This window comes from Loxodonta africana, chromosome 1 (genome assembly GCF_030014295.1).
Source record: "Loxodonta africana isolate mLoxAfr1 chromosome 1, mLoxAfr1.hap2, whole genome shotgun sequence".
NCBI lineage: Eukaryota > Metazoa > Chordata > Mammalia > Proboscidea > Elephantidae > Loxodonta > Loxodonta africana.
In genome coordinates, this window is record NC_087342.1 from 46,720,106 (window position 1) to 46,742,380 (window position 22,275).

Below are 22,275 nucleotides of genomic sequence, written 5' to 3' on the forward strand. Positions count from 1 at the left end.
GAGTTGGTGGGGGAGTCGCTGCATGTTTATAAAACACAGATTCTTTTATTTAATTCATAGGGGTGAGAATCTTCACTGTAATTGAACTGCTCATTTTCCTGCCTAGAAGCTATCACTAACACAGGCCCCAGACAACCTGTGTACACACTTGTGCAAAGGTGCTTACCTGCCTTTGGAAGGGCACATTGTTAAAGGCAGTTCATCGAGGCAGCATTCGTTCTCATTCCATTTGCATACACTGTTTAGAGATACATACAGGAGCCACCCATCCCCACCACCATCCATCCCCAGAAGACTGCCTGTTACCATGAAGGCTCAGAGGAGCCTCTGCAGGACTTTTTCAAATAAACTCTTTTGGTTTTAAAATTATTTTAGATTTAAAGAAAAATTACAAAAATAGTATAGGAAGTTCTCATATGCCCCACATACCCAGTTTCCTCTATTATTAACATCTTACATTATTGTGGTTCATTTGTCCAGTTAATGAACCAATATTGATACATTATTAACTAAAGTCTGTATTCGGAGTCCTGGTGGTGCAGTGGTTAAGAGCTATGGCTGCTAATTAAAATGTTGGCGGTTTGAATCTACCAGCTGATCCTTGGAAACCCCAAGGGGCAATTCTACTCTGTCCTATAGGGTCACTATAAGTTAGAATTGACTCAAAGGCAACAGGTTTGTTCATTTTGTTTTTATACTTTATTCGGATTTCATTAGTTTTTCCCAAATGTCCTTTTCTTTTCCAGGATCCCATCCAGGACACAACATTATATGTAGTTGTCATGTCTTAGGTTCCTCTTGGCTCTAACAGTTTCTCAGACTTGCTTTGTTTTTGATGACCTTGACAGTTTTGAGGAGTATTGGTCAGGTATATTGTAGGATGCTGCTCTCTTGGGATTTTCCTGCTGTTTTTCCCATGATTAGATGGGGATGTGGGTTTTTGGGAGGAAGACCGCAGAGGTAAAGTGCCATTTTCATCACATCACATCAAGGGTACTTACTATCAACATGACTTATCACTGTCGATGTTGACCTCGACCACTGGCTGAGGTATGATGGTGTTCACGTTTCTCCACTGTAAAGTTACTCTTTGGTTTCCCGTTTCTATTCTGCACTCTAGGGGGAAATCATTATGTACAGCCCACGCTCAAGGAGTGGAAAGTTTGCTCCACTTCACTGAGGGCTCAGTAACTACATAAATTATTTGGAGTTCTTCTCCAGGGACAGTCTATCTATGTATCTACCTACCTACCTACTTACCTATCTACTTATCCATCCATCCATCCATTCAATTATTTATTTATGTAAGTATAGGCTCCTGGATATTTATTTTATACTTTTGGTTATAATTTAATGCTTCTCTGTTTTATTGCTCAAACTGTTCTAACTTAGGTCATTGGGAGCCCTTTCAATTGGTTCCTGTGCCCTTTTGACATATTACCATAACTGTGGGATTTTGTTTTTTGTTTTTGTTTGAGCACTTCTTTACTTTCTGGCATTACAAGATGATCAAGGTTCATCTTGTATATTTCTTCCCTAGTTCTAGAGTCAGCCGTCTCTCCAAGGAGCCCCAGTTCCTTAGAGCATGGTGTTAGAAACCAAGATCTGGACACTAGGTATGTTCATTGCTTCTGGGGTGCATTGCTTCTAGGTCCTCTCAGCTGATAGAGCATGGAAATTCATATGTGCATACTAACCCTTGTATATAAAAACATCTATAAATATTTATTTAGCCATGTGTATCTACATCAAACCAAAAGTGAGCTCATACTGATGTCCCTTCTACGGGGTTTTAAAGTGTAAAATTCCCCTTCTTAAATATCAGATCTACTTCTTAGAAGGAACATTTCAGCAGCCTGTTGAACAATGGAAGGTGGATAACAGGCTTTTGCATAAATGTATCCCAGAAGGTTGAGTCCTTATTAAAGTAGTGGTAATGAATGTCTTGACACCTGGGACGTTCAACAGATACTGGATTAAGCAATTTAAAAAAAGAAAAAAAAAAAAAGGCTCATTGTGAAGAACTTACTTCTCCACTAAACTGTTCCATTACTTTTTAGCTTGCCTTTAAATCCCTTTCTAAGCAAGTTTAAAAAGCTCTGCTACTGTTGTTGTTTAACTTACAGAGTTTCCAGACTTTGAACTTTCCCAATTTTCCACACTGGGAGTCAGCATAGCCAGTGTTATGGATTAAATTTTTCCCCCAAAAAGATATGTTAAAGTCTTAACCTCTGCACAGGTGAATGTGACTGTTACAGATTGAATTGTGTTCCCCCAAAATATGTGTTGAAATCCTAACTCCTATACTTGTAAATGCAGTGTAGGGTAATGTAATTACCTTGTATACAACGTAATGTAATGCAATCATCTTTCACAGTGCAATCTGATGTAATGCAATTAATGAATCAGTTGCTGTCATACCAGTGTAGAGAAGATCCTAAAGCTAATCACTTCTGAGTGATACAAACCGTAACATGGACACAAATACATATTATAAGCGGGAAGGCAGATACGTCTACAAGCTCAGGAACTCCAACGATTGCCAGATACTAGAAGCTGAAATAGACAAAGGAGGAACTCCCCCTAGAACCATGCCCTGAATTGGGACTTTCAGCCCCTTGAACTGTGAGAAAATGAATTTCTGTTCTTTACAGCCAGTCACCTGTATTTCTGTTACCACAGTAATAGTAAACTAGGAAAGTGGCCTTGTTTGGGGAAAGAGGACTTTATTTTACAGATTGTTGTTGTTGTTAGGTGCCACCGAGTCGGTTCTGACTCATAGCAACCCTACGTACAACAGAATGAAACATCATCTAGGCCCACCCCATCTTCACAATCATTGCTGTTTTAGCTCGTTATTGCAGCCAGTGTGTCAATCCATCTTGTTGAGGGTCTTGCCCTTTTTCACTGACCCTCTAGTTTACCAAGTATGATGCCTTCTTCAGGGGCTGGTCCCTCTTGATAACATGTGCAAAATATATGAGATGAAGTCTCACCATCCTTGCTTCCAAGAAGCACTCTGGCTGTATTTCTTCCAAGACATACTTGCTCATTCTTCTGGCAGTCCATGGTATATTCAATATTCTTCACCAACACCATAATTCAAATGCATCAATTCTTCTTTGGTCTTCCTTATTCATTGTCCCACTTTCACATGCATATGAGGCAATTGAAAATATCATGGCTTGGGTCAGGAGCACCTTAGTCCTCAGAGTGATGTCTTTGCTTTTTAACACTTTAGAAAGGTCTTTTACAGCAGATTTGCCCAATGCAATACATGATTGTATTTCTTGACTGCTGCTTCCATAACCATTGATTGTGCATCCAAGTAAAATGAAATCCTTGACAAAGTCAATATTTTCTCCATTCATCATGATGCTGCCTAATGGTCCAGTTGTAAGAATTTTTATCTTCTTTAAGTTGAGGTGTAATCCATACTGAAGGCTTTGATCTTCCTCAGTAAGTGCTTCAAGTCTTCTTCACTTTCAGCAAGCAAGATTGTGTCTTCTGCATATTGCAGGTTGTTAATGAGTCTTCCATCAATCCTAATGCCACAATCTTCTTCATATAGTCCAAATGATAACAAATGTTATCTGTTAAACTAAGGAAGTCACACGGGAGTAGGGTGCTTCCTAATCCTAATCCCTCTGAGTCACATTTTATAAAAAAGAAGGACAGATACGAAAACAGGGTCACACACGGGGGAGGACACTATGTAAAGATCTGTCTATAAGCCAAGAAATTCCCAGGGCTATAGACTCTTGACTCTTTCAAGTCAAGGAAGGGTCTCTTCCTAGAACTGACAGAGAGACAGCATAGATAGCCCTTCCAATGCCCTGGATTTGGACTCTTAGCCTCCATAACTGTGAGAAAATATATTTTTGTTTTTTAAAGTCACCCGCTTTGTGGTGTTTTGTTATGGCTGCCCTAGGAAACCAACAGAGCCAGGTTTCCACTTCCAAGTCCAGCCTCCATGACCCACCAATTTCACAGAAATTTGCTCTCTGAAAGGAATGTGCTATGATAATTTCAGCAGAGAAAGTGCCTGTGGGTACTGCACTGAAGTAAAGAACACAAGAGCCTTGGATTCTGTGATGCTCGAGTAGCACCTGAAATCTTCTAACTCCAGGAGGAACAAAGAAAATCACCATCACCACAAAGCCAATTCCTATGAGGTAGAGGTCTGACATGCCTCTACTCTCCAACCTTTTTACCAATCCTAACACCAGCCTTCCCTCCCATGGCACTTTCTACTTCTTTGCTGGGTTAGATAATCTATTACAATGGCCACACAGGACTCACAAACTGTACTCACAGTTAAGTGGCTTATTAAGGAATGAACAGGGCACAACTCAAGATCAGATCAACAGGCTACACTCAGGATCACAATCAGGAAGCATGAGGCAAAGTGAAATGGAGAGCACATCCCCCTCCTTTTTCAGTGCAGGACAGCTCTCTCAGCTCATCTCTGCAGTACAAGCAAGCAAACCTTTCTCTCTGCCATGTTTACCCCCTCTTGGCTGTACAGACACCCTCTCAGCCCCTTCAGGACAGACTTCCTCTTGGCCATGTATGCCCCCTCTCAGCCACCTCAGGGCAAGCCTCCTATTGGTCCCCTTAGGATGGGCCTTTTGGTCCTGCAGGCCTCCTTTCAGGCCCCTCAGGACATGCCTCCTCTTAGCCATGCACACCCCTTTTCAGCCATGAAGGCCTCTCTGCATTTGGCCACCCTGCCATTGGCTCCTCCACTGCTAACTGACTCAGCTGATAGCCAGTGTAGCAGCTTTGTTCAACTCTCTTAGCTGTACTCCTAGCAGCAGGTTTCTGTCATCACTACTGACTGCTGCAGGGCCCCTTCTGGTTCTGTCATTGTGTTCAGTCTTACAGCCCTTGACCCATGTTACAGCTCTTTTAGGAGGTTTCTCACCTCTATTCTCCCTACTTTTTCTTTCTTCTTGCCTCTCTTGCCTTTCTTTCCTTCCCCTCTTTCTTTCTGAAACCTCTGTGGGGTTGGTTGCATATATACACAAACCCCCTGTCAATTTCAAGGCATGGCTCTCCCAACAGGGCCACAGACTGACCAATCCCCTTGGTGGACCGTAATCACTTCGTCTGAATAGTCTATTGTCACTTTGTTTGCGTAATCTATAGCGTATTGACCAATCCCCACAAGGTGCATAAAATAGACTAATCACAGGGCAGGCTGCAACTTAGAGCCAGACAAAACGTACCAAACCATAAGTTGTTTATAGCTTACCCAAGAGATATCAAGCAACCTGGACAAACGTAACAAACCCTTTGAGGTAGAAAACTAGGGCCAAGGTAATTCCTCACGGTTTAGATGAAAAATCTCTCAGGATATTTTTCCAAAGAGCAGAGGCAAAAGGCCACATAAAGAAACTCATTTTACTACGGAATTCAACTAACTTGGGTTTCAAACACATAAATTCTGTGATCTTAATGACTCTGTGGTCTCGGTAATGTATATTTCCCTCATCTAGAAAAGGGGGAATGTATTGATCTCATAGAATTCTCCAAGTACTCTATGGGATAATGGCACTTGATCACCTTTTTCCTATTCTCTGTTATTTCCTATTGCCTTTAAAAAACAAAAACAAAAAAAATGGGATAGTGATCAGATTTCATTTCTTAACAAACCAGATATTAACTTGCTTCTCCATCCTTGTTTATTATTAATTGGTTTGTACTGAATGTCTTCCATTAGGAGAACATTTTGTATAAAATGGTTTTAAAAAACGGGATGAGGAAAAAGGGTGGAAGGCCTTAGAACCAAAGTCAAGTTTCAAGCCTTAAATTTTAAAGCAGACTTTCAAAATACCATTAGTTTGTTTTCTCAAACACAGAGAAGGAAAACCAGCCCAGTCGAAAGCAGAAATGACTGACTCACAGACTCTGGAAGTTGGTTTCACATCGCCTTTTAGACAGTGAATGGGAGACAGTTCACGTCTAACTGCTTCTTAAATAAGCCAAACCTTTTCTTCAGGCAACATTTAAGGCACATTTCGAAGTAACAGAGAAGTACAGTTTTAGAAGAGCAAATGGTAATATCATCATTATCAGTAATAAGATGGTTTCTGTTAAAAAGCCAGGTGTTGAGGTTGCTGTGAGAGTGAGCTGAGAAGGTCGTTAATTACCTAACCAACAGTGCACGTATATTAGAGGTTGGTGCTGGTGCAGGAACGGCACCTCCTAAGATGTGTAAGCAACAAGGGGCTCACCATTTTAGGAAACACAGGGCCCTTGGTCAAATAGCATTTTTTCCTTTCAGTGTTCCATGAAGTGTCAACAGTAAGAGAAAGGATGATTTTGGTTATTTTTTATAGAAATGCAAAAAAGAGATTCAATATGTAATTTTGACTAGTTCAGGGGCCAAAGACATTAAGAAGTTTAAGAACCAACCTCTTCCCCTTGCACCCAGCTGAGACTTTAGCCAAGTGTGATTTCTAAAGCCTGAAGCCAAAAGATGTGGGTCAGGCAGCTGGTGAGCATCCTGAGGTCACTTCAAGTGGCTTGGATGTACAAACAGAGTTATATGTTAAAGGCTGTATGCGTGGAGAAACTGATTTTCTCCTTAAAGCTAAGAACAAGATGTTGTTAGCTGCCACTGAGTAGGCCCGGGACTCCCACGTAGAAGACAAAAATTCTACCACTAAATCACCAGTGCTTGGAGAACAAGATAAGGGTGCCCTATTATCAATAGTGCAGTTTCTGGGTGGTACAAACAGTTAACTAGCTCGGCTGCTAACCCAAAAGCTGGAAGTTCAAGTTCACCCAGAGGTGCCTTAGAAGTAAGGTCTGGAAATCTACTTCCAAAAAATCAGCCATTGAAAACCTTATGCAACACAATTTTACTCTGACACACATGAGGCCACCATGAGTCAGAACTGACTCTGTGGCAACTGGTTTATTACCACTAGTGTTCAGCATAGTATTGGTGAATGCTATAGGGAAATAAAAGTTTTAAAGATTGAAAGGGAAGAGATAAAACTGACATTATTTACAAATAATACTATCTATCTAAAAAAAATTTTTTTTGGTATCTAGAAAAGCCAATATGTGCTGGGGGTGGGGAGAAAAGCCAATAGAATCAAGAGACTTGTAATAGAAAAACTATTAGAAGTAACAAGAGAGTTCAGCAAGATACCTGGATAGAAGTAAATATATCTCAAAACTTTTTTGTGTATTTAATTAAGTTGCCAAATTTATTTGCATAAAGTTGTTCATAATATTCTCTTACCATCCTTTCAATACCTGTGATATTGGTAGGGATTTTCTCTTTAATTCCTGATGCTGACAATTCACGTCTTCTCTATTTTTTTTCTTGTTCAATCTACCTAGGAGTTTATCAATATTATTGACCTTTTCAAGGAACCAACTTTAGGTTTCCTTGGTTTTTTCCTATCATTTTTCTTTTTTCTAGATTACTGTTTTTTGCTCTTTATTTTTTTCTTCTTTCTACTGGCTTTAATTTAATTTTTTTTTTTTTTAATTCTTAAAGTAGAAGCTTAGATCATTGATTTAAATCTATCTTACTTTCTAATATAAACATTTAAAGCTATACCTTTATTTCTAAGTACTGCCTTAGCTACAGGGGTGGGTTAACCAGTCAGCAAGATACGTACGGGCTTACAGTAAGCAAGTAAGGTATGCACAGGCTTAATCGTGTTCGTTTACTAATATGCAATGTACAATTTCACCTATGTGAAATTGTACATTACAGATTAGTAAATAAGCACAAGTAAGCCCTGCAGACCTTGCTTATTGGGTAATCCATCCCTATTTAGCCACATCTCACAAGCTTTAATAGGTTGTCTTTTTGTTACCATCAGTTCAAAGGTGACTGCGTCTTTTACCCAGGGTTATTAAGATATATTGTTAATTTATAAATATTTGGCGTTTTTCAATAAATTTTCTTACTGATTTTTAGCTTAATCTTATTGTGGTCAGAGAATGTAGTCTGTTTTCTGTTCTTTGAAATTCTTTGAGACTTGTTTTATAGCCCGTATAACTTGTTTTGGTTGATGTTCCATGCATACTTGTAAGGGCTGTATTCTGAAATTCTTGCATCTAGTGATCTATAAAGTCATTTAGGTTAAGTTGCTAGATAGAGACATTCAAAACTTTAGTTTACTGTTCCATCAAATATTAAGAGAGGAGGGTTAAAGTTTCCAACTATAATGGTGGATTTGACTATTTTTCCCTTTGGTTCTGTCAATACTTCATGTATTTTGGAGCTGTTTTATTAGGTGGATACACACCTCAGATTATTGAATCTTCTTGAAGAATGAACTTTAATGATTATGACATATCCATTTTTACCTTTGGTAATATTTCTTGTCCTAAATTCTATTTTCTCTGATAATAATACAACCAGCCCAGCTTTCTTATGATCAATGTCTTCATGGTAAATATTTTCCCATTCTTTCATTTTAACCTGAGCCCTTATATTTAACGTGTATCTCTCATAAACAGTAAATTGTTAGGTCTTGCATTTTGATCCAGTTTGACATTCTCTGAGTTTTAATTCCAGTGCTCAGTCCAATGTTATGAGCAGGTTTAAGTCTATCATCTTGCTATCTTTTTCTAGTTATACAATTTGTTCTTCATTTCTCTTTTCCTCCTTTCCTGACTTCTTTTGTATTGAGTTTTTTTCCCCTAGTATTCCATTTTATCTTCACTATTGACGACTCGATGGCACTAGTTTTTTTTTTTTTTTTTGGATTATTAACTTTAACATTGATTTTAGTGTTTTTAATGATTGCTCTAGAGTTTCCAATATGTATTTTTAATCGTTGCCTTGAATTAATACATGCCGCTTCACAGATAATATAAGAACCTTAACACATTATCTTCTGTTTACTCTCTTGCTCACTCTTGCTTGTGTTGTTCCTTCTACATAGGTTATAAACCCCACAACACATTGTTCTTAGTTTTGCTATAAACAGACAGCTATCTTTTAAGGAAATTAAGAAAAAGGAAAAAGTCATTTATATTTAAGCATACAATTTATTATTCCTTTCTTGAAGATCTGAGTTTCTATTTCATATCAGTTGCCTTAAGCCTGAAGAACTTTTGTTAACATTTCTTGTAGTGTAGGTCTGCTGGTGACAAATTTTCTCAGTTTTTACATATCTAAAAATGTCATTAATAGGCTTCATTTTTATTAATATTTTTACTGGACATAGAATTCATGTTAACAATTTCATTTTTCTTTCAATCCTTTAAAAATATTATTTCATTGTCTTCTGGTTTACCTTGTTCCTTATGAGATGTTAGTGATAATTCCTGTTGTGTTTCACTTATATGTAATGTGTCTTTTACTCTGCCCATAGTTTACCTATTGATTTAAAATACAGACAAAACTATGGTTACATGTATTTAATGTTTCCAAATAATCACTAGAGGCCCAACAATTTCCAATTGGGATATCTAATAGTATCCTCTTGAGGAACACACCCTGTTATGGATAGAATTGTGTCCTCCCAGTAGAAATATGGAAGTCCTAAGTCCTGCTCCTGTAAATACGACCCTGTGTGGAATTAGAGGTTTCCTTTCTCTATGTTAATGACTGATACTAGAATTGAGTAGTTCTTAAACCAACTCACTTCTGAGTAGTGTCTTATAAAAAGAGCAGAACAGACACAGACACACATAGGGAAGACACATGCTATGTGAGGACTGATCTACTAGCACAGAACCACCACCAATTGCTGACAGATATCAGAAACTAGGAGAGAGGTCCCCAGAAGGAACTGACATGGCCAAGACCCTGATTTGGACTTTTAGCCTCCAGAACTCTGAGAAAATTAATTTCTGTTCTTTAAATCCACCTACTTTGTGGCATTTTTTTGCTACGGCAGCGCTAGGATACTAAGATACCCTCCCTATATGGTATAAATTTTCCACTAGTCCTAGGAATTTACTCTTTCCAGAGGAAAGAGTTGGTCCTTTCCCAAATACCAGGCAAGGGCTAAGGTAGAGTCTTGTCAGTCTACCATTGCTGCTCTTTATCACTCTAACTACCCATGTTCATCTAAAAGCTTGTTGATTTTGCTGTGTGCCACCAAGTCGGAACTGACTCAACTCATAGGGACAGAATTCCTTGCTGTTTTATACTTTGTAGCATGCAAGTCCAGATTTTCAAACAGATGCAATCATTATTTGAGAGAGATATTCTCATACCTTTAGTATTAAGTCCAGTCAAGGCTGCTCCACACCTCTAGATCACAGCTTCAGAGTCAGCTCTTCTTGTTCATCTATACAGCTACTTCTCAGTGTACAAACTGGTCCTAAAAAAAGGTCCTAGAAAGGTTAAATCAGGCTCTCATTTTGGCACCCAGAGCTACTGTTCTCTTTTTCTCCCCCATGACTGCTCCCTGTTTTGGGTGGGGTACTTTTTCATTCCCTCAGAACTATTGAAACTACTCTCCCTCCCATGTACACAAGCATGGGTGTGCAAATGTGCACACACACTCACATACACACACACACTTCACTTCTGATGCCTCAGGATGCCAAATAAATTTTCTGTTACCATCCAAATAGTAATTACAGCTAACAACTTACCATTAATCAACAGATTGATACTGGCCACATTAAACACACGTACACACAAATGTGTTGTAATGAAACAATGTATTTAAAGAACTTACAGTCCTTCCCATTTTGAGTTCCCACTAAAACTACAGGTGTCCTGAATTTGATTTTAAATATATATATTCCCAAAAGGAGAGTTTTTTTTTTTTTTTAATAAGTTCTTGATTATACATCAGTTCCTTTCCACAGTGCTAAGGACAGAACAATTCAAAGCTAATATGTCAGTACCAGGGACAGAATACCCAATAAACAAGGTACTCATGGGATTATGTGTGCTTACTTACTAATCTGTAGTGCACAATTTCACAATCAAAGAGGTAGTGAAACCCATGTGAAATTGAGCACTACAGATTAGTAAGTGAACACAATTAAGCCTGTGCATATCTTGCTTACTTGTCAGTACCATTGCCAACTGAAGATCAATTTGGGAGAAGAACAAACTATTATGTCAATGAAATTATATGTTTTAATTTTCCAAATGTGTATTCATGTATCCAATAGCATATTTTTCCATAAAAGTTAGACAGTACCTCACCAAAATCTCTCATTTTCAGAGTCTGGAGAAAGGGCGTGTTACTGTAGTCAAATGGCGTATTCAGGTCACATAGTGGTGAATCAAGAAAACAAGCCAAATATATCTGCCAATATCTGTCTGTGAGCACCCACAGCAACAAGTCTGGCCACATGTAGCCATCTATCTTTGCTGCCACCAGGTCTCTGGATCTCCTAATTTTACCCCCATCCTCCCTTGGAGAACCTACCTCCTGGCACACTCCTCAGAAACACAATCTCAGTTCTTCTTTCTGCCAGGATGACTTGGCCCATCTCAGGCATATTGATTGGAACTCAGTGGAAACTTTTGACTCGATTAAAAAAGAAAACACCCAGACACAACTTAAAAAAAAAAAAAAACTTAAATTCTGTTCAGTGATCTGAGTTCATGCCAGGATGGAGGGAACGACTTACAAATTCCTCCTCAGAAGCTGTCAGAAACATGACTTAAGTTTTCTCTGACTCATCTTTCTACAGGAAAGATGTGAACAGGCCCTGCATCAGCCCAAGAGAAATCACAGAGTCACCTTTGATTCCACTTGACCCAGTTCAAGAAGGGCATGCTTGTTGGTTATTGTGGAACACTATACAACTCCCGCAGAATTAGTGTATCTTTAACTCTCAGAGAATGGCAACTGGACTTTTCTTCTTCACTCTCTGAAGTGAATTCATCCCAAGGACTCTGAAAACAAACAGGTGTTTTAGGAAAAGACACAGCTTCAAAAATTCAGATCTTTGCTTCTTTTTTTAATGTGTTTTTCATGATGAATCAACATCAATATTTTGGCATCAGCATCAATAAAAACACATACTATAAGAAGTGAAAACATAAAGGCGTCCTCCAATTCCTTAAATTGTTTATGTTGTTGTTAGTTGCCTTTGAGTTGGCTCTGATGTGTGGTGGCCTTACATACAACAGAGCAAAATGTTGCCCTTTCCTGTGACATTGTCATGCTCATTGGCATGTTTGAGCCCATTTTTGTGGCTGCTGTGTCAATCCATTTTATTGAGGGTTTCCCTCATTTCTGCTGACCCTCTACTTTACCAAACACGATGTCCTTTTCTAGCAATTGTCCTTTCCTCATGACGTGTACAAAATAAGAAAGCCAAAGTCTTGCCATTCTCACTTCTAAGGAGCATTCTGGTTGTATTTCTTAGTTTTTTGATAAATTGTTCTTCTGTATCCCATAGCATTGTCTTAATTTGTTTAAACATTAGCAGTCATCTTTTATTAGATGACTAGGTAGTAATCTATATGAGTGTAAACATGTCTGTATCAATACACTTAGTACATTTATCACATACATTCAATGTATATAATGTTCAAGAACAGGCTAATATCTGTCAAAGAATCCAGGCTTCTTCTTGCATCTTAATTTAAATGTAGTATGTGAGCAGAAATGTCAATTCCAAGTCTGTGGTTTTTCTGATCACTAAGAGAGCTTACATATATAATGACTAACACAAGGCTAGTAAACTCACATCTTAAAGGAAAAAATTCCATATTCTATAACAAATATATCAATGAAATAAACAATAGAATATTTTGCATGCTACTCAAATAGATGTTATGAATCAGGAAAATTATACAAGAACTTTGTGCTTAATATTGAACCAATAAATAGAATGAATTTTCTGTCCTATCAAAGATCTCAGATAATGACCAGGACTGGTATAAATATAACTAAGATGTTTTCCCCTTTTGTCTATGCTCATGAGAGAGCTGTTTGTTCTCTGAACTCCTATGACCATGGAACACAAATATTATTTTACTAGTGCTTTGAAAATTCAAAATACTTGGCAGGCTATGATGTTTTCCTCTTAAGGCTTATTACATGCCATTGTGACTTATAGTCTATTTTAATTTCATCCAGGGCTGAATCAAGGTTGTTTGATCATTTGTTTGTGTTCATGATTTCTAACCAATGAAGAGATGTTAATTTTAAGAATCAGTGAGCTCTTTATTGAGTGGGTAGGGGTTTCTGGAATGCAGAGTAAGGACTACTGGAAATCTGCTCCTCCCTAAAAGCAACAAAAACAATGTCAAAAATCATCAAAGACAACTTTTTCAGAACCCTGGAAATTAACCAAAAGCTTGAAATGATTTGAGAATTTATTAAAAAACTGGTGAACCTCTCTAAAAACAGGGGCATTGTACTCCTTTAGCTACCTTACTCTCACCCCCGTCTTCCCAGTTACAAAGGAGCATTATGAACCATCAGCTTTACAGCCACTAGAAGGGACAGACTGGGTTTGGAACTCTTCAAAAACTCCAGGCTCCAGATTATTGTCACTATTTGACCCGACTTGCAGCTTCCTGAAAAAGCCCCACCTGCAGTCATTATTTACCTGACTTGGAGGTCATTCTGCTGGACAATCCCTATTCCTGGGGCATTTGTTGTAAAAACTCAGTGGCAATTGTTTAGCATCTCAGCTGCCTGAGACTGCAATACCAGTTGGGCCAAACAAGATCCTGCCCAAAAAGCTTAAAAGGAAGAGATGGCTGTAGGGGGCTCTGAAAAGCTCTGACATATTCCTGGGAATATACAAGGCTGTACACATATGCAGGGCTGTGTGCATGCCACAGAAAGATCTGAGGGCGCCCCAATCTTTCATTTCTGGCCGACTTTAGACCCTTTAAAAGAGAGAAGTAAAGGCTAAGACAGAGTTATAAACTGCCTAACCATTGAAGGCATGCTCCGACACACACACACTGACCCTCAGGAAAGAGTGGAAGGCTTATTGATTTAAAGCATGTAAGGAAATATCTGACCAATCATTTAATGACCACTAAGCTAACTAAGCAAAGACTGCAGTGTCTTCTCACTGCAGGTGATACAGACTTTATAGAATTAGTTAAATGTCATAAACAAGCAAATAGCAGCAACAATAAAACAACAACAGCAAATCCAGAGTTTGGGGGAGGAGGCAGGGAATCTAATTTTTAGAGTTGCTGCATTACCTTATCTAAAATGCCCAGTTTGCTGTGGAAGCCAGCATGACCTGTACAAGGCAAAGCCATGGTAGCTCCATAGACACATTCATACTCCCTGAGGAACCAAGCTGCAGGGCTGAGGGTTGTGGGATCCATTGTCTCAGGGAACATCTAGCTCAATAGGCATAACAGAGTTTATAAAGAAAATGTTCTATATTCTGCTTTGGTGAGTAACATTTAGGGTCTTAAAAGCCTGTGAGTGGCCATCTAGGGTATTCCACTGGTCTCACCCCTTTGGGAGCAAGGAAGAATGAAGAAAACTAAAGACACAAGGGAAAGATTAGTCCAAAGAACTAATGGACCACGTCTACCACGGCCTCTACCAGACTGAGTCCAGTACAACTAGATGGTGCCTGGCTACCACCACTGACTGCTCTGACAGGGATCACAATAGAGGATCCTGGACAGAGCTGGAGAAAAATGTAGAACAAAATTCTAACTCAAAAAGAAAGACCAGACTTGCTGGCCTGACAGAGACTGGGGAAAACCTGAGAGTATGGCCCCTGGATACCCTTTCAGGTCAGTAATGAGCTAACTCTTGAGGTTCACCCTTCAGACAAAGACTGAACAGGACCATGGAACAAAACAAGACTAAAGGGGTGCACCAGCCCTGGGGCAGGGACTGGAAGGTAGGAGGGAACAAGAAAGCCGGCAATAGGGAACACAGGGTTGAGAAGGGAGCGTGTTGACATGTCGTGGGGTTGTTAACCAATGCCATATAACAATATGCTATTTGATGAGAAACTACTTTTTTCTGTAAACCTTCATCTAAAGTTCAATTAAAAAAAAACAAGAAATAAAATGCCCAGTTTGCAAGAAAAATACCAAAGACATGCAGAGAAACAGGAAAGTAAGTCGAAACAAAGGAAAAGAACAATTTTAAAAAAAAAAGTTTGTAAAGGGACCCAGATATTGAATTGCTAAGCAAATACTTTAAATCAACTACTATACATACATTCGAAAAACCAAATGAAACCATGCCTAAAAAGTTAAATGAAATTATGACTATAGTGTGTCCCAAATAAGGAATATTAATAAAGATATAGATACTATTTTTAAAAATGTGGAAATTCTAAATTTAAAAAGTCCAATAACAAATAAAAAAATACACTAGAGAAGCTCAACAACAGTTACAAGCTGTACAAAAAAGAATGTGAAGGTAGGCTAATTGAAATGATCAAGTTTGAGGATCAGAAAGAAAAAAACGGAGAATGATGAATGAAGTCACAGAGATTTGTGTGATATCAAAGGTACCAACATTGCATAATAGGCATCCCAGAAGGAAAATAGAGACAGCAGGCGGCAGAAAGAATATTTTAAAAAATAATGGCTGAAAACTTCCCAAATTTTATGAAAAAAACATAAATTTGCACACTGAAGAACTTCGATGAACTCCAAGCAGGGTAAATTCAAAGAAACCCATACCTAGACACCTCATAGTCAAAAACCAAAGACAAGGAGACAAATTTGAAAGTAGCATTAGAAAATCAACTTGTTATGTACAAAAAATTCTCAATAAGATTAACAACTGACTTATCAGAAACCATGGAGACCAAAGGTAGTGGGATGACATATTCGAAGCACTGAAAGAAAAAGATTGTCAAGCAAGAATTCTATATCTTTCAAAAAAACAAAGAATTCAGACATTTTCAGATAAACAAAAACTGAGAAAATATATTGGTAGCAGACTTGTCCTATAAGAAATACTAACGGGAAACTTACAGTCTGAAATGAAAGGGCACCAGACAGTAACTTAAATATACATGAAGAAATAAAAAACATCAGTAATGGTAATGTCAGAGGGAAATAAGTGTATTTTTGTTTGTAATACTTTTCTTCCCCTATATGACCTAAAAGATTCCTGCCTGTATTAATAATCTAGTGCTGCTATAATAGAAATACCACAAGTGGATGGCTTTAACAAAGAGAATTTTTTTTTCTCACAGTCAAAAAAAAAAAATTTTTTTTTTTTTTAGTAGGTTAGAAGTCCAAATTCCACACTTTGGCCCCCCAAAATTCATGTCCTTGCTACATATAAGATACATTCACCCCATCATAACATAAAAAAAAAAGCAAGTCTCAAATCAACTCTAATTCCAAAATCCAAAAGTTCTTCTTCATCTGAGAAATCTAGAATTCAAGTTATCTCCTTCCATAATACAATGGCAGAACAGGCACAAACTAGACATTTCCATTACAAATGGAGAATTTGGAGGAAAAGAAGGTATAACAGGAACGAAGCAAGTCAGCAGGACACGTTACATTAGCCCTCAAGGCTTTGAAAATGATCTTCTGTTCTCTGAGACCATTTATACAATAGCCTTGCCCCCCAGACTGTAGATACTGGCCACTCACTCCAGGTTCTGAGTGGAGCCCTCTGGGCCCTGGGCTTCACCTTCACCTTACAGCCCCACTGGGATGGCAACTCTGCTCCCTCAGCTTTAGGTATACCATTCTCCTAATTCATCTGAGTGGTTACTCCCCCCTTAGAGACACCAGAGGCCATGGTTCCATCCTTTGAAACCCCAGAGATCTAGACCATACCTTTTGAGACTGAGGTAGCTTGGCTTCCTGTGTTCCTTGGCCTCTCAGCCCTCAGGCCTCATGCCTACATCTGCCCTGCTGGGGCAAGTGCTCCAAAGTTCAGTAGCTCCATCGATAGGTGCCTAGAGGCACCCCACTCTGCCAGGAAGCCTCCTGCACCCCACTCTGCCAGGAAGCCTCCTGCACACAGGCACTCAGCTCTCTCGCTCTGTGGGTCAGTTCCAGTATTGTGTGGTGCTGGTCTCCTGGATCTCTTGTTGCCAGTTCACTGGTGCTGCCAGTCCTCTGCTGCTGTTTCTCACCATCTCCACCTTCTCCAGTGCTAACAGTTCTCCTCACTTCCCTCTGAGTCTTCTATCCATTCACAGTTTCAAAACCACTTCCATATTTTAGGTATCTGTTACAGCAGCAACCCACTCTCTTGGTGTCAAATTCTGTCTTAGTCATCTAGTGCTGCTATAACAGAAATATCACAAGTGGATGGCTTTAACAAAGAGAACTTTATTTTTCTCACAGTCTAGTAGCCCAAATTCAGGGCATCAGCTCTAGGGGAAGTCTTTCTTTCTCTGTAGGCTCTGGGCTCATTAATCTTCCCCTGGACTAGGAGCTTCTCCACCCAGGAACCCTAGATCCAAAGGAGGCGCTCTGCTCCCAGCACTGCTTTCTTGGTGATATGAAGTCCTTCCCCACCCCCACTCACTTTACTTTCCTTTTATCTCTTGTAAGATAAAAGGTGGTACAGATCATACTCCAGGGAAACTCCCTTTACATTGTATCAGGGATGTGGCCTTAGTAAGGGTGTAACAATCCCACCCTAAACCTCTTTAACATAAAATTACAATCACAAAATGGAAGACAACCACATAATACTGGGAATCATGTCCTAAGCAAGTTGACACATATTTTGGGGGGACACAATTCAATCCATGACACTGCCTGAAATAATAATTGGGGTTAAGTTTATAAAGATATAATTTGTATGCCAATTACAGTACAGGGGAGGAGACAGAGCTAATCAGAGCAATGTATCTATGTGCTATTAATATTAAACTAATATTAATCCAAATTAGATTCTTTTAAATTAAGATGCTAATTGTAATCAGAAAAACCACTAAGAAAATAACTCAAAAATTACATTAAAGAAACAATAAGTGAACTAAATACACTAGAAAATATCTATGTAACAAAAAGAGGTACTAAAAGAACAACAACAACAACAAAAAGATACATAGAAAATACCACAACAAATATAAATCCTACCTAATCAGTAATAATATTAAATGTAAATGGATTAAATATTCCAATCAGTCAGAGATTGGTAGGATATATTTTAAAAAGCATAATCCAACCATATGCTATATACAAAAGACGTATTTTAGATTCAAAGACAAAAATACGTTAAAAGTAAAAGCATGAAAAACTTAAAACCATTTAAAGAGTAATCAAAAGAGAGCAGGAGTGACTATATTAATATTAGACAAAATAGAATTTAAAACAAGTATTTTTACTAGAGATAAAGGAGGACACTTTATAATGAATAAAGGATCGGTCCATCAGGGAGGCATAACAATTATAAACATATATGTTCCTGACAACAAAATTCAAAGCGCATGAAGCAAAAACTGACATAATTGAAGAGAGAAAGAAACAAGCCAATAATCCAACAAATAATATTTGGAAACTTCAATACTCCACTTTCAGTAAAGAGTACAGCAGCTAGATAGAAGATCAAAAGGGAAACAGAAGACTTGAACATCACTTTGAAACAATAAGACCAAACAGAGATATAACAACACTCCACTGAACAATAGTAGAATACACATTCCTGATGTCAAAAGTTACTACTATCCTATAATAATCAAGATATTGTGGAATTTGTATAAAAATAAACATACAGATGAATGGAATAAAATTGGGAATACAAAAAAAAAAAAAAACCTTAAAGTCAATTGATTTTTAACAAGGGTGCCAAGAAAATTCAATGAGGAAAGAATAGTCTTCTCAACAAATGGTGCCAGAACAACTAGATACTCACATGCCAAAGAATAAAGCGGTACCCCTACCTCACATCAGACACATATACATACACTTCAAATGGATTATAGATCTAAACCTAAGAGCTAAAACTCTTAGAAAAAAACAAAGGAGTTAATCTTCATCACCTTGGATTAAGCAATGGCTTCTTAGATATGACACCAAAAGCAAAAGCAACAAAAAATTGATAAATTAGACTTCATCAAAATTTAAACCATTTTGCCAAAAATGATATCACCAAGAAAAGTGAAGACCAACTTAGAATGGGAGAAAATATTTGCAAACCATATATTTGATAAGGGATTTTATGCAGAATATGTAAAGAATTCTTACAACTCAAAAAAAAAAAAAAAAAAAGACAAATGACCCAATTTTAAAAATGGGCAAATATGAATAGATATTTCCCCAAAGAAGGCATATGAATACCCAATAAGCACATAAAAGGTGTGAAACATCATCAGTCATTAGGGTGATGCGAAAAACCATTTCACATCCATTAAAACGGCTATAATAAAGACAGACAACAAGCGTTGGCAAGGATGTGGAGAATTGGAACCCTTGCTCATTGCTTATAGGAATATAAAACGGTGCAGCCACTTTTAAAGAAGACAGACAACACAAGAGAATCATCTACAAACAAAGGAACACCAAGGATTTCAGGCAGACACTAGAACTGTCACTGAACCCGGGGAAGGTGGGTCCTTGTCTGGTGTGTTCAGACTTGCCAATGATCTGGAACGAGAAAGAGAAAGTAACTTTATTGCAATGAGCAGAGCAAAGAGCCAGGAGGAAGTTCGTCGGTTTCCACTCCCCAAGCTATGGGGAAGCAGAGTTTGTATGTGATTTGGTCAGCAAGATGGCAGCCATGCAGGAGTACTAAAACCAAAAAAAACCAAACCCACTGCCGTCCAGTTGATTCCGATTCATAGCGACCCTATAGGACAGAGTAGAACTGCCCCACAGAGTTTCCAAGGAACGCCTGGCGATTCAAGCTGCTGACCTTTTGGTTAGCAGCCCTAACACTTATCCAGTATGCCACCAGGGATGCTGGGGAGGGAAAATTCAAGAAGGCAGGAATTATGGCATCCAGGAAACAGGAGGTGACATTGTTCTTATCGGACCCCTTGCTTTGGAATGGGGTCCGGATGATGATTTTCCCTGATTCCTTTCACCTGTTGCTGCATCCACTGTTGAGGTCAATTAATGGTCACAGCTGACCCTTCTGCACATGTGGAGCCAGCCAGATCTGGCTTGGGCTAGTTTAAGGCAGTCTTTTCTGACTAATGGAAATTTAGTTGCATTCATAGGGTCGGGTTACAGAACTATGAGAGAGGTTTACAGAAGAAATAGACATGACAGAGACTCTGATTTGGACCTTTTGTTGTTGTTAGGTGCTGTTAGGTCAATTCCATCTCCAGAATTGTGAGCAAATAGATTTCTATATTTCAAAGCTACCCTGTTTTTTAAATGCTACTTATGGTATTCTATTAAGTCAGCACTAGGTAACTAAGGGAAACGCTGATGTCCTAGTGGTTAAGAGCTATGGCTGCTAACCAAAAGGTCAGCTGTTTGAATCCCCCAGGCACTCCTTGGAAACTCTATGGGGCAGTTCTACTCTGTCCTATAGGGTGGCTGTGGGTCAGAATCGACTTGACAGCAGTGGGTTGGTTTGTTGAGGTAACTAAAACACTAGGCACAGGTGTGACTAAGTTAAGTGTCTCAATATGAAGAAATTATCCTGGATGTCTGAGTAGACCCAATGTAATCACAAGGGTTCATAAAAGAGGGAAGCAGGTAGATCAGAGTCAGAGAAGGTCATGTGACAAAGGAAGCAGAGAGTGAGAGAGTTAGAGATGTGACAAAGCGGAAGTCAGAGAGAAAGATGATGTGACAATGGAAACAGAATGACGCCGTTGCTGGAAAGGGGCCGTGAGCCAGGGAATATGGGTAAAATCTAGAAGTTGGAATAGGCAAGGAAATTGATTGTCCTCTATAGCCTCCAGAAGAAACAGTCCTGCTAACACCTTTATTTTAGCCCAGTGAAAATGATTTCAGACTTTCGATCTCCAGAACTATAATAAACTTAAATTATTTTAAACTGTTTGTGGTAGTTTGTTATAGCAGCAATAGGAAACTAATACAATAACCAAGATAAAGGAAAATATATGTCCAAGCAAGAACTTGTACACAAAATTTCTTACAGCATTGTTTGCAACAGCTAAAAACTGAAAACAACCTAAATATCTGTCAACTGATTAATTGCTAAGCAAAATGTGGTACACATACAATGAGATGTTATTTTGCAATAAAAAGCAATGAAGTACTGATGCGTGCTACCACGTGGATAAGTTTTGAAAACATGCTAAGTGAAAGAAGCCTGTTACTTATATGAAATATACAGAATGGCCATATACATAAAAATGGACAGTGAATTAGTGGGGGGATGGGGAGTGACTGCTAATGTTAATGGGATTTCTTTTTAGGATGATGAAAATGTTCTAAATTAGATTGCGGTGATGGTTGCACAATTCTGTGAGTATACTAAAATCTACTGAATTGTACCATTTAAATGGATAAATGTTATGCTATGTAAATAATATCTTAATAAAGCTGTTAAAATAATAATCTGTGACAAAATATAAATGCTCACGTTACTCTACTTGACAGCAAAGTGAATCAAAAATGTAGCAAAAAATTATAGTATTAATTGTATCTCTCAACTGAGTTTTTAGTTTTACACTAAGGATTAGCTAACACCAGAGTGAATACTAATTGATTTATTTATTCACTCAGTAAAGGAATGCCTACTTTGTGCCATACACTGGCTAGGCTCTGGGCCATGAGCACCAATGAAAGAGACTAGTGAGCTTGCCATTTTTTATATCTGGTTGATACAAGAGCAGTTGGTCTGCTATCTTACTCCTAAGCAATGACATGTCCTGAATATGTCAAATTTTATCGCTTCTATCATTCTTTATGTAATAAGGCAACTTTAAGCTGTTGGTTATGGTGACCCCATGTGTGCAGCATAAAACTGCTCCACAGGGTTTTCAAAGCTATGACCTTTCAGAAGCAGATCACCAGACCTGTCCTATCTTCTGAGGTGCCTCTGGGTGGTTTCAGACCTTCAACCTTTCAGCTAGTAGTCAAACACTTAACCATTTGCACATGGGTCAAAATAGACTTGACAGAAACAAGAAGCTCTTGATGCAGATTAGTTTAAACTTGCTTACTTTATAAGATTATTGACCAATTCTAAAATGTTGATACAGATTAGGTTTTCACCTGTTTACGCACCCATCTCATGACTCATGCTTCAGTATTTCAAACACAGCAGTGGTTGTTAAGTGGTAGAATTCTCACCTTACACACAGGAGACCTGGGTTCGGTTTCTGGACAGTGTACCTCATGAACAGCCACCAACAATCTGGCCTGTTGCTATGACACTGAACAGGCTTCAGTGGAGCGTGTAGACTAAGACAGACTAGGGAGAAAGGCCTGGCAATCTACTTCCTAAAATCAGCCAATGAAAA